This window comes from Chaetodon trifascialis, chromosome 20 (genome assembly GCF_039877785.1).
Source record: "Chaetodon trifascialis isolate fChaTrf1 chromosome 20, fChaTrf1.hap1, whole genome shotgun sequence".
NCBI classification, from domain to species: Eukaryota; Metazoa; Chordata; class Actinopteri; order Chaetodontiformes; family Chaetodontidae; genus Chaetodon; species Chaetodon trifascialis.
Genome location: NC_092075.1, coordinates 9,676,430 through 9,691,148, shown reverse-complemented (window position 1 = coordinate 9,691,148; position 14,719 = coordinate 9,676,430).

The following is a 14,719-nucleotide window of genomic DNA, read 5'->3' as shown; positions in this document are numbered from 1 at the left end:
TATCCTTTTCAGGGTCACAGTTGGCTGAAATTAATTCCAGCATTCACTAACCAAGAGGAAGGAAACACTGTTGACAGGTAACAAATTTAAAATATTCACACCTATGGATGATTTATAGTTTTCATTCCATATAACCATTGGACAGTGAGTAGAAACCACGCCAACAATGGGAGAGCATGCAAAAATTACATCAGCCCAGGTAGCTGGGCTGAATTTGAACCCAAGAACTTTTTTACTTGAAACCACTGACCACTGCCGTGTCCCATATTCAGTAAATTGTCGATATCATTGTGGGCAAAAATAGCAGCTGTACAATGGCATAGATATTAAGAATATTAACCCTCAATAAAAGATATAATGTTGAATCAGATTTCCCAGAATTATTAAGAACTTACTAAAAAGTATATTCCATTTCATTTTGGACAATTAACGCAATATATCTGTCTGCTACCTGTCCTCAATTTCCCTTATTCAGACTTGTCTCTGCTGGGCTCAGATGTTTGGACGTTCTCCAGAGACATCATCATGAAAGAGCAAAACAGTTCAACAGCAGAAAGTGCACAAACAGTGGACTCCATCCACCGGAGTGGTGCGGCCAAATAAAATCCATCGACATGAGGAGTACAACCAATTCATCTTTATATGCGGTCACGAAGAGAAATGACATTCAGCTGCATGCACGCTTTGTGATTGCACATTGACCATTCTGGAAAAAATATTGGGAAGCCATGAATTGGCTTAGGTTGGCTGCCCCGGCAACCCGACAAGTGAGCAGTGGCATTTATAAAGGCAGTGGGGGTTAAGTTCATTGTGCCTCTGCCATGAGAAGCACACAATAAACAGCACTGAAAGATAATGGCAATAACCACTGTCAAAGTATTGTCTCACCATATTTTACACAATGCTGTTAAACTCAGCTTGAGAAACACGAAGTCAAATGGAATGAGTAAACTATGTTTGAGTGTTAATTTAAATCAGCTGAAATCTCGCAGCTCTTCCTTCATGGTATGTTCTGTGGCTTCACCTGCTGCAAAAATGAAAAGATGCAATTTAGGCCACACAGAAATGCCTGTGTGTATGTGTGTACTGTGTGTCTGTGCGTGTAGTAATAAGCACAAACTAGTAGCGTGCACTTGCACAAATCAAGAAACAAACATAATGCACACACTTTGGGCCCAGTGGTAGCAGGTGCTTGTTCTAAATTTCATTGTAATGTCAGTGTCTTTGATCACTGGGGCTGCTGATGGGGGCCAGTGAAGGTCAGAGTGTGTTTTCATAAAAGACGGGGGGAGAAGACAGACAGCGTGTCGCATAAAGGCTTGCTGCTTTGTTGGGAGAGCAGACAGGAGGGAGTGAATATTGAAGTGTGAAGTAATGAGGAGGGTGTTGAATCGTCTCAGGCAAAGCATAAGCAAATGAGAAACCGCACAGATGCTAACACACAATGTCACCTTCTCCATCACAAGCACACACAGGAACCAACAGTGGGTAGATTGAATAGGAAAATTTTGATAATCCATTGCACAAGCAACCCTATCTTTATACATCATACGTTGATTCAGCACTTGTTTACTTTGCCAAATACGTTTTGATGGAAACATTTGATTGCTGCTTTGTTTACATTCAGTGTTCAAAGCACAAGGCTTTGACATTGGAGACTGAGGATTGCATAGTTAAGTTACTACCATGGACTACCATGTTGAAGCCTTGAGTTTGGCATTATGGTGGTCACCATTTTGGGGGGTTTTCTGGACAAGAGGGTGAAGGTGGGGAGGCTGTACATTGCAATGCCTTTATCCTGATTGGTTTGACTGAGAACATGAGGATGCACTGCCGACTTGTAAATCACAAGGGAGCCACACCGTAAAGCATACCCTCCTTCATCATTTATTTCATTCTAAATGGGTCCAAAATTTACGAAATAAACATCACGCATTGAAGAAGACTTGAAATTAGCAATTGAGACTATAAACTTAATAAGAAAATGTTTATTGAGGTAATAAATTAAGTGAGAAGTGAGGTCATTATCTCATAAGCTTCAGACTTCTGTTTGCAACCTGTGGAGTTGCCCCCTGCTGGTCATCAGAGAGAATGCAGATTGAAGACAAGTCTGTATCGGCTTCACTTTTTAGTTTTCAATACAACTGAATAGGCCTATTACAAGAAGTACAAAGTGCCAAAAACAGTAAGGGGTGAAGTACGGGAGTGGCCTTGTACGATACACTAATAATTTAGCAGTTTAACTGCACTTGGCATTGGATTTCTTGCAGTTATTTCTGGTGGATCGTGGTGGCCTGAAGCAGCTTCCTTATGTGTAATGCATGCAGGTTCTGTGCCAGACTATTTCTTGGCTCTGAGGCAAATAGGTGAAACTTTAGGAAGTTAGCATTCCTGGCCAAGAAATAGTCCATCACATAACCTCATACAAAACTGTATTAATATTTTTACACTCCGGTTTTGTACAGTTTAAACGAACAAGAGTGTTAATAAGGGAGCTTTAGAGGTTTGCTGTTTTACTGTCTTAGCTTTTTGCTAAGTTGAGCTAACCAGCTCTTGGCTGTGGCTTCATATTTAACATACAGATATGAGAATGATATCAATTTTGTGATATATCTGCCACAAATTAATGCATGCATCCCCAAATTGTTGAACTATTCCTTTAAATTTAAAGGGACATGTTGTGATTTGGGATACATACACAGCCAATCAGCATGACCTTTTTCAATATTCAAACAAGACTGCAATCTTTACTCTGTCTTAAACAAATGCTATGAAAGAGACTGAACAATGCCAACCAGTAAGAAAGAGCAGAGGAATTACTCGTGAGGAAAAACTCACCAAAGCGGACACAGAGTGGAAGTATATGGATTGAGGTGGGACAGAAACTCTTTTTTTTTTTTCAGGGTTTTTTTTTTTTTTTGCTTGAGTGTTTTTCTTCCATTTTCTTCTGGTATATTCTGTGTGTTTAAGTGTGTCTAAGACTTTCCATTTGGCTGTCCCTTTCGATCTGCTTCTTATCTTCTAAGAACTCATCTATTCATCTTGGCAGCTAATGGAAGTGGTGTGGAGGTGTGGCACTAAGATGGCATAGGCAGAGTGGCCATACTGTCAGCATGGAGGAATACCTTCCAGTGATGGCTTTCAATATCACAGGTAAAACAAAGGCATCAAATGACAGCCAGCTACAGCGTGGTTTAACTCATTTATGTCAGTGTTCTGCAGTCAGGAAGCAGCTGTATCAGAGATAAAGCTGTTTGCTCCTGTGAAACAAACTCAATAAACATGTTTCTGACAGTGACAATAGTACAGAAGAGTGGTGAAATTTATCGGTGGCACCTAAACAAATTGGCAAGGAAAAATTTCTCTGCATAAGATTTAATGAAACGGATAGTACTCACACAATTGCTGCCAGCTGCAGAGCTCCATTTGCAGCTGAGAGGGAGAAAGGATAAATCAGAAGTCAAATGCCAATACGCCATCGGCCAAATCTCTCAACCTGATGAAACACAAGAATAATCAGATTTGGAGACGCTTTTTGGGAGTGGAAGTTCTAGGGGAGTGGGAGTGTTGGGTGATGATATGAGCAGAGCGGACAGAACAAGGAGTGCTTTTTCCTGACTGACTGATTGACAGTCCCAAACAAGGCTGTTCTCTAGGGGGTGGAGGGTGGTAGGGGGGCACAGGGTCTCCTCCACAAACGTGATCCCAGCAGCTTAGAGAAACAAGCGCAGAGGAGGAGAAATGTTCTTTGCGGAGGACCGAGAATGCACTCGTTGATTTGCAGGTCAGATAAGGGTAAAGAAACTGAGAGGTTGATGGATGAATTACTCTTGGCAATTTTTGTTATATAATGTTTTCTTGTGCCTCAGTTTGTTTTGTACACACTGAAGGTCTGCTTCTGCCATACTTTTATTTACATGCATAAATACAGCGATTGCATAGCAGCACATGCGTGCAGCATCTCTCTGTATATGGTTTGTCATGATGACAAATGTGTGTATCTGCACTGCCTGTCGCAGGTATTTCATCTCCTTGTTCATCATAGTTAACGCAGACGTGTGACACAAAAGCCCGAAAACAACAGCAACATAGCCGCGTCCTTGTCAAGCTGAACATGAGACATCTCGGCTGTTGTTACATTTGCACACTCTGCGTCTGCACTCTTATCACGCACTCGCCATCACTTGGTCAGCTGCTGACTGTTTGCACACATTTTACAATGACATGCATTTATCTGTAAAGACTTAATGAAACGTGAGATTCCTCCTGGATGGGGTATGTAATGGTTTCAGACATGATTCATCCATCACAGGCAGAGCATGTTTAGACAGGAGAGTTTGTCACACCAGTCATAATATTCTCTGAATTCAGTGCAGTCAGAATTTTGTGACGGGATGAAAATAACCTATAAAGTCGTACAAATTATCATGTGGTAAAAACATATAGTAAGCACATGCAAACACTCTTTAGCTGTATGCTGTGGGTTATGTCCATGACATGTTCTTTTGTTCTGTGTAATCTCACACAAGTGTCTTAAAGATCTTCCCTTCTACCAAACATGTTAGTATTTGCTGGAATAAGTTTATGTCTGCTCATTTTCATGAGCAACAAAAAGATCCCCACCAACTCTGTGTTACCTGGAGTGAAAATAAATAAAATAAATGCAATAAAAACACATTATTCTGTACTAACATGATAATTCTTCTTCTTCTTTTTTAATAAAGCATTTTAGACCCATCAAATACATTAAGCACACTTACATGAAGTATCTGCAAAAACACTCTTAATTTAAAAAAAAAATAAAACAGCTGACATTTACTAGTTTATCATCAACTGCCAAAATAGTTTTTCCACTTTTCATTAGAATAATCATTTCCAGCAAAACACTTTAATTGGACAATTATATTCAAACCCATTCTAGATTTTCTGGGTCAATTATGAATTCTTTCCCGGTTTTGGGAGCATCTGAGCATCAAGTCTCCAACTTTGTGCAATTGCTCTGATACGAAAACCACAGCCGTCAAATACCTTCTCTCTGTCGACTCTCATTTTCTTGCACGTTTCCCCGGAGTCACTCTGTTTGCTGAAGTTGAATGAAAAGCTGCTAAACCTCATGTAATCTCCTGATAGCTTTGTAGTGACTGTGCTGTTGTTATTCTGTGATTGGCCCCTCTGTTATTTCCCGCGGGCAGGCACTGGAAACGAGCCCGCCATTATAAAACTGTGATAATGCAAACACACTGTCCACACAGTGCCAGTGTCAAAGTGAGGAGAGGCTTTCAGATGATGTCAACGGGCCAGCTGTTTGTGTGGCTCTTACTGATCCATACTATCCAGCTCTGTGACTGAGCGAGCAGAGAGAGAGAGGAGGCGGGGGACAGCAGGCTACTGTAATGTGCAAAACACCGCTGTATTTGCAATAAGGGAGTTCAATTTGCAGGGATGACTTTCTTTGATGCTGTTGAATATTTTTGTTCTGCTGTTTGGAGCTGCAGAGTGAAACATGAGCGTGTGTGTGTGTGTGTGTGTGTGTGTGTGTGTGTGTGTGTGTGTGTGTGTGTGTGTGTGTGTGTGTGTGTGTGTGTGTGTGTGTGTGCGAGAGAGAGAGAGCATGCCAGCCGTGCGTTATACACTATCATGCTGCAGCAGCGCCAGGTAGGCAGGACACACACACACGCATACACACACACAAACCGTGTTTCAGTGAAGCAGAGCCAGAGAGTCAGCAGGCCTGAACCGGATAGAGTAAGATCATTTAAATTAATCCTTCGCCACCTGAAGTTTGGGGCAGGCAGCAGGCATGTATCCTCTATTTATTTTCATACTTTGAAAGACTTAAAATAAATAAATAAATAAATAAATAAGCGTAATCTATTTAATAATCTTAGATCTTTGAGAATCCAGAAGTGATTTGTTGCATGCACGAGACTGCAAATAGGCCCCTTTTTTGCATCGTCACCCTCTAGTAATTACACTTTAAACGCATTCTTAAATGCAGTAAATGTATTTATTTAGCCTGATTTGGTCTCCACGTATGGTTTGTAGCTTAGAAGGGGAAAAAAAGTTCTTATTGACTTTGCAAATTAACGACATCCACGACGACTGCGTTTACAGAATAGCACCTATAGGCTATTTTTCCTAATTATTTTTATTTGACTAGCAAAAACGTTGCTTGAGAAAGTTTAGAGCTGAATATTAGAATATGAGTGTCCTTTCAAGTTAAGATAAAAGTATGATGAGACAACTTTTATTCCTAATTACACATAAGCGACGACATTTATATTTTTAAAACGATTCTTCCTCTTCAGTAAAATTTTTATTGTTATTATTGTTATTATAATTAACAGTATCCTGTCCTCATGTGGGTAAGGACCGTGTGTCCTGCAGTTCCGTAGCGCCATGCAGTGGTGGGAAGACATTTCCAGCGCGCGTTCATTGTGCTCTCCGTGCCCAGGAGTGATTTATGCTCCCCGTGCGTCGCTTTGTGAGATCCTTTTTTTTTTCTTTCATTCTTTTTTTCACAAGCCGAGGTTTGCCCATTGATTAACTCTAAAATCAATCCAACTCTATTTCATACAAAATCTTTTTTTTTCCCTAAATGTTGATTTGTTGGACAATTCTAAAATATTGCCTGCGCAAATATAAGCTGTTATCCTCCGACTCTCGAGGAGGCACAGGCCGTCAGAAGCAAAATAAACTTCTGTTTGAATCAGCTTTGATGTCAAGAATCAAAAGCGTTTCAGCACAAAATCCGTTTCAGGAGGAAAAGCCTAATAGCCTAATTGGGTCTATCAAGCAAAATTGATACAATAACATCCCCTCACTCGGTTCAGAGAATGCCCAAAGAAAACTGTGACACTTTTTTTTTTTTTTTTTTTGGTCTAATGACCCCTGCAATTTTCCTCCACGCGGACTCATTTGGGGAGGAAATATTACATGGGACCATCTGAGGATGGTTTTTCTTTGAAACGCTTTCTCCAGGTCGTTCCTGAGGGGAGTTTGAAAACATGTCGGCTCTGATTAGCGCTTCAGACATCACACAGAGTCCAGGAGATTGTCCCGTTTGGGCTTTTGACAGCAGAGCAGTCTTTTTCAAAAAAGTCTAATTTCTTAATGCTAAATCAATCGGTTATGAAGTGTGAATCATTTCTGTGCACGATTTGATCTCATTTTCAATATTGTTTTTTTTTTCTTTTTATCGCACTATTTATTTTTCTACATGGTTTAAACAATGAATAGAAATTGTTGAATAAATACATGTTCTTTAAAGTGTATTAAAATATTAAAATCTCCTCCCCAAAATTCTATTAATAACCGTCATCTGAATGTATTTTTAATCTTCCATAAAAAACCCCCACAATTTTTGGCGCAGTTTGACGTGAACGCAAAAAGAATGAAATACATAAATGGCAATGACGCAGTTTTCACAATTCAACATTTCCCCGCTGATCATTTGAAATTTGAGACACCAGAGCAGCGTTGCCCTTTATTTCTAGCTTGTTTGAAGGTATCTCCCACTTTTCTTTCTTTCTTTCTTTCTTTCTTTCTTTCTTTCTTTCTTTCTTTCTTTCTTTCTTTCTTTCTTTCTTTCACACATCATGCTCAGCCCACAGTCAAATATTAACAAAATGATTCCAAATATTATTGTTCTTCAAAATACATTTTAATTAAAGATCTGAAACAGCAGGTCCAATAACACTTTTTAATTCTATCAAACTCTGTTTATGATTAATATGGAGGCAGACTTATCATCAATTTATTCTCATCAACAGGCAATATTTCAATACTAATATTAAAATAAATAAAATCATGATTTCCACTCTGTTTTGCACGTCTTCTTCTTCACCCTCACTCTAAAGCATATGCGTCATGGCCATTTCAATCACATTACGTCAGTGATGATACCAGTATCAGAGCAATCATTTACCCCGGTTGCCTATTAATCACCTTCCATTAGTGTCTTTTACCGGGTTTTCAGAAGGGGTTCCAGGATCCCGGTCCGTGTTACAGGATAAATGAGTCATCAAGCCAACCGCAAAAAAACACAACAGCTAACTGCCTTTTGTTCCCGTGTGTCACTCCGGCATACTTTTTCATTTCACAACACGAGCACGGGCATCGATTAAAATATGTTTTCCCACCATCAGGATTGGATGCGGGACAGTGTCCCATGGGATCCCAAAGGTTGGTGTGGCCAGAGGGAAGGAAAGGAGAGAAGGGAGACTCATGTGCAACACTTTAAAAGAGGAGGGTTCTCCATCTTGCTTTGTCAGGGGGCCTGCTGACATGGGGAAACATCTGCTGCATAGAAATAGAGACTGATGACTCAAATTATATGCAGTCAGAGGGCCTGCCGGCATGGACGGGGAATGTAATGGCAGAGAATATGGATAGACAGCATCCGTTTGACCCCCGAGCCCCAAAAAGGTTTGAGCTGAAATCACACAAAATGTAACCTTTCCTCGTTCTAACGCTGGTAAAACCGATCTGGCACATCAGGGTGTTTGCGTGCGTAAAGATGAAAGCTGCTATATGTTCAGCCCGAGTTGATCCACACATGTCAAGGCGTACCTCACCTTGCGTGCTCGCTGGGACGACCACAACAAAACACATATCAGCGGGGTTTGTTTGTTGCCTGCCTCTAATAATCAGCCTCTCTGCCATTTGATCTGGCAGCTGAGAAGTCTGTCTCTGTCTACTGCATGTTCCTCGTTGTGTTGGTCCACTTGAGTGAAAATGGAATTTTTAAGGGCACGTTTCACCTCTTGGTTTACTCTGCAACAGCAGCCCGCTGATGCTTTTATGATTAGGACGGCTAAATTGGAACCAGAGGAAGCAAAGCGGGAGGAAGACCGACGGAAAGAGAGAAAGCAGCCAAGCGATGATCACTTCTGCCTGCTACCTTTTCTACTATTTACACACAAAGCCCAGAAACCTTTGTTTCAAGAAGATGAATGTTGTCATTGTTATTGTAATGATAATCGCCATAAACAGGGCTCATGGCACGAGGAAGCACACTGTTCCTTGATAGCATGTCAGTGGTTATGATCATCAAGGCAGACGGACACAACATCGGGTCTAAGAATGTTTCATCAAGTTTCTCCACCATAATAGTGTTGATTTACATGCAATTGTGGATCCTCCATGTGAATAACAAAGGGAAGCTGAAAAGCAGGGAAAGGGGAACGTGTGCTTATGTTCTCGGTTTCAGTCATGCCATAAGCTGATTTATCTCACCATAAGAGGCAGTTCTTGAGAATATGCAAGGAGAGAATGCTAATGGATCATTATTATGTGTTCCTCACTCCCTAATGACCGCAGGGCTTTGCGATTCTGGCTTTGATTCGGAACCCATTCTCCAATGTGACTTGAGTGGACAAGCTGAGCTAAGACACAATTTTCAGGAGATTGCAGTGTAAGTGCCTGTGGCAAGACCTTTTTATTTATATGGCACTTGACGTTCTCCCTCTCTCCCCCCTGTTTGGGAGAAAGAGAGCGGAGAGAGAGAGTTTTTCTAACTGTTATTGATTGGGCTTTGAAGGATGAAGATGACTATGACATGCAGGTTGGGACAAATATTGATAGTAAAAAGCAGTTTGGAGAAATTCTTTAATGCTCCTCAAAGAGAACAAAGTTTATATTTAGTGTTGTGTTTACAGCCTGGTGTCTTCTCGATATGTGCAGCTTCTTTTGGGAACGCAAAGATCCAGAGCTGTTTTTAATGATGCTCAGTTAGCTGAAATATGATTTTATCTATAGCAGAACGGCATGGAGAGGAAATGAATTCTTACTGTGCATGGAGGCTTATATTCACTCCAGTTTTCCCAGAAATGGCTCATGCAAATGAAGAACGTGTTTTGAACAGCCTTCTGTCTGAATAGCTTGCAGATATTTGATAGATTCTGTCTCAATGTCACTGTGTTTGCATGAGGACACTAACCTGGTTACATGCCGCTGCTATTTGCTATTTCCAACCGAACTTTCAGTAATAATTACGTTATATTGGCTCCATTCTAATTTTTATAAATATTCCTCTCACAACCACAAGCCCCTTCAGTTATTTATTTGTCTCTGTCTTTGTGCATGCTTGTTTATGTCAGTGTGTGTCCTCCGTATAACATACAAGGATTATTGATTCATTTGACTGGTCACAAGTTGATTAAAAATGGGAAAGCAGTGAAATGAATGTCACATTGAGCCCACGGTCATAAGGTTTAAACTAATATGCAAATGCAGGATTCATCTGTTGACTAACAACTCTCCCTTGTGGGCATAGAGGACATTGCATGACGGAGGAAAAAAGTTTGAAAATCACCTTCACCTTTCAAGGCTGCTTCAAAGCATTCAGGCTCTCTCTTGCACACCTTTCCCTTTTTTCAGACTTCACAGTTTTCAGTGTTTTCGCAGTTTTCCACTTTCACTTTTCTGATCATTTCCACAGTGTGTGTAATTCACACATATCTTTTTGCAAAGCAACATAAACTGTATCTAAAAATTCCCTTTTTGATTAAATGCAGTGGTTTCCAACGTAGAGGTTGGGCTTAATGGGAGAGGAAAGGAGAAGCAATAGATGCACACATTTTTCATTTTTTTTCTTTTATAATTTCCCCCATTCTTTTCCTTTTAAGAAATATTTGATCATTTTATATGTTTGAGCCTGAAACAGTTATTTGAATGAAACCATGTGAGAAGTTTGGAGGTGAAATGTCTCTTTGATGGAGGTGACAATGACCACTGATTGAATGTGTCATTTCAAAATACAAAAAAAAAATATCCTGGTTTTGGAAAGTTCAATAATAAGCTACATCTACAAATAATACAGCTGAACAATAAGCTGTTGCTCAACAAAACACTGCAGTTACTAGGCGACACACACAGACAGGAGTGTATAATTACCCTGTGAGTGGCAGTTTTCCATCAGCGTAAGTAACATTGAAATTCACTGTAATTCAGTCACAGGTGTGCCGTTGTTGGGTGTTTTACAGCTGCTTCAAACATGTCTCATCCAATCACAGCTGCAGACTGGAGCCTCCTCTTAATAATTAGGTCAAATAATTAATGAAATAATGAAACAATGCGTTTGGAGAGAGCGTGTTTTACATCTCAGAGGCGTTGATAGGCCTCATCATGATGCCAAGTGGGGGTTGAAGTGTCCAATGGCTTATTGGTTTTAAGAATCAGCAGAAGCGCTCTGTGTGCTCTAGTATTGAAAAACATACGGCAAAAAAAAGAAAACATTTTATTATGAATCATTAATTTTGCACCGGAAACAACAACCAATTTCATAATAACAATGCTGTTTTAATTAAATAGTAAATCTGTATGTGATGATTTTGTTTTAGCATATTAATATTTATGTTTCATCAGTACTAGCAGTGCTTTGATATGTCAGTGATGTGATGATCAATGATAAACAGCTGTTTAGAAGAAGCTTACAGTTACAGTCAACGACTGACAGCTTTCTTGCAGACACATGGAAACTGTGACTAAGCCATTATAATAAGGTTAAAGCCACACCCACACACTTCAGTTCAGTAATTGTATTCCCATCATCTAAGAACGGGCTTCGCCTACGGCTCAGTGAGTTATTGATCAATATCCGACAGACGTTCTTATATTATTTTCTCTGGAAAGGGGAATTGCTTCAAAGACTTTGCAGTGCAGACCTGTGTGGTTTCCGTGCCTTATAAACTGAGAGTAATTAGTAAGATAATTGCCACAGAATCTTTAAATGTTAACAGCCTCCTCGGCAGACAGAGGCACAAAACAACGCAGTGGAAACTGAATTTTCAAACTGGATTTCATGCCTCCTTTATCATGCCACCTTCACTGACTGAACATCTGTTTTCATCCCGTTATTTAATGTAATGCAATCCTGCACATGATTGTAAAATCCACGATTCCTTCAAACTAACTACAATATGCACTGTCTTCAGCAGTCGTAAGTTTCCTAACTGGGACTACTTTCAAGTGTCATTTGATCTTTCAACTTAACTAATTAAAGCTCTAATTTGAGCTGTCATTACTGGAGCTAAACATTTATTAAACACACAAATGAGAATGTGAAGAATCTGTGAGAGATTCTTTGCAGTAGCAGATGAAAGGAAACTTTGCCAAAGCAAAACAAACCAAAGAAATTACATTAATTAAACATTCACATGTGTCAAACTCATGTGTAACAGGCATATTATTATACTGAGTTAATCCAGTGCACCTCAGACATGTGGCCTCCTTAATGCATATCTGCATCACTGATTACAATTCATTAATTCCAGCTTATAAATAGTAAGCACACGAAGCTAACAAAATTAGCGCAAAATTCCAGTCCTCATCCTCGGTTTTGTTCTTGGTCCATGGCCCCCACTCAGCCTTCATGGATTGCTTGTGGCATACAGTCATCAAGGGGATTAATGTCCTTCAAACTTTTAGATCCGACATAAATGACAGATTGTTTTCTCTCTTGCGTTTTGATGTGTGGAGGAGAGGGGCGCGCAGGGGCTGCTTTGAAGTCCGCAGAGCTTTTATCTTCCTCTATTTACATTGGCTAAAGTGTTAAGTGGAGTTCTCGTTGGGCTTGAAGGATGTAATGCCCTGCAATGGGAGATTTACAGGAAGGGGGAATTGCAAAACTCTGTGTGCTCCTTTTTGGGGGCCTCTTCTAACAAAAACTATTTATGCAAATCCAGAGGCTGTAGATGGAAAGCACTCCCAGACAAAATCAGATGTTTCCAAACAGGCTGCCGTGCTGAGTTGGCAGATGTTCTGTCGCTTCAGCAGGGACCCTTTAAACAAAAGCTGTTGATGGCTCTCTGCGTTGAGTGGAAGCTGCGCCAAGAGCTGCATTTCCTTGGAGCCATCTGGGACATGGCTGAGGATTTGCTTGGCTGGAGCTGGCCTAGCACAGGAGCGCCGGGACAGTGAGGGCACTAATTGAAACGAATACTAATGGCCTAATAATAGCAACAGGCCTCCTCTACTGACGTTAAGGGAAGAGATGTTGATATTTGCTCATTTCCTCCTCTATCATTAAAATGTAGATGGATAGCGGTGCTGTTAGACCACATTTAAGATGGGGAGATTTGTGTGTTTTTGAAGGGCCGGATCAGGCGGTTATTCTAATTATCCACAACAACTTTTTTCTGGGAAGAACCCATCTGTTGATGCTTAAGACTGTAATTTTTCATTGCCTTGGAGAATTAATGGAATATAATCAAATAACAGTCTAATGTATGTGGACGAAATCAGTAGGAGTGAACAGTTAGATAGTTAAGATTCCTAATGCCACTGCAGATGTTGATGTAAGGATGGAGGCTGCTTCACGTGGAGCACGGCCGGAATAACTCTTTGACACAGAGACTAAAATACAAGAAAATAAACTGGGATCGTTCAGCCTCTCTGAAACCTCCACACCTCCACTGTGCAAGAATACTGTAATGTTTTCTGCAGATGGAAACTTAGATGTTCAATGTCATACAGATGCAAACACCTAAGATCCATCCATCCATTTTCTATACCGCCTATCCCTTTCGGGGTTGCGGGGGGGCTGGAGCCTATCCCAGCTGTCAACGGGCAAGAGGCGGGGTACACCCTGGACCGGTCGCCAGTCGATCGCAGAACCAGCAACCTTCTTGCTGTGAGGCACACACACTACCTGCTGCGCCACCGAGCTGCAACACCTAAGATGTAAAAGAAAAATATAGAGTAATAATATAGAGGTCAGCGGTGGTGGCACATTGAAATGAGATACAGGCTGTGATGCAAACGTAATGTGTCTATTTCACAGGAGTTGAGAAGTCAACTCATTGTTCTCAGTCGCCACCTGAAACTGTCTTTTTTCTCTATGTGTCCCATTTAGCATGCCAAACCTGCTGAAAGTCGTTTGTCAGCTCGTCACATTAGAGGTCACATCAAATTAAAGCAGGAGCTATCACCCTCTCACACTCATTGGCTGGTGATGACCCTGACCTGCACCACCCACAGCTCTCGCAGAGCCCTGAACCCGTGCTAACCTGGCTGGCATATCAGTGGTCAGACGGAGATGGGACCCACCGTGTTGTCCACTCCCCCCAGCTAAAAGCTGCCATGACAGTCAACAAACAGACAGAAAGACATCCAGAGAATGTCTGTGTGCTGTATGTCCCTCTCTCTTTAAAGTTCAGGAACATCAGCAGTGTTACCACCAACAAAGCGGCGTGAAGCTACAGCCCCCAGCTGCCTCCACTTCAGAGGGAGAGGGCATGTCAAAACAGCGCATGGCTCTGCCCTGCCAGAGTCACGCCTGCAAGTGGAGCACTCTCACGGGTCATCTGGAGTGACAGAATGGCTGCGGCCCTGATCCTTCACGTACTTCCGCTGTGTCTAGAGCCCCAGGAGACGGTCCGGTCAATTCTGTAAATATCTGCAGTCACAGCAGCATTCGAATTACACCAAACACTGTGCTGTAATGATCAGCCATTTTTGTGAGCTTTGAAGCGTTTTCCTCATCAAATGAAATCATTTAGCAGTATCTCCAACCAGTGCACCCGTGCTTTGAATTTAAGTTGTTTATTTTTTTAATATCTATCATCTATCTATTCTTATAGTAGCTCTCCAACTTCAATTTTAACTTTATTGTCCCCTCTGGGACAATACATTTGCAGCATGGAAACAAAACACAGAGACTTAGGCGCATGGACTAAACTACACAAAATATAATAAAATACAACATAAATACTGATGT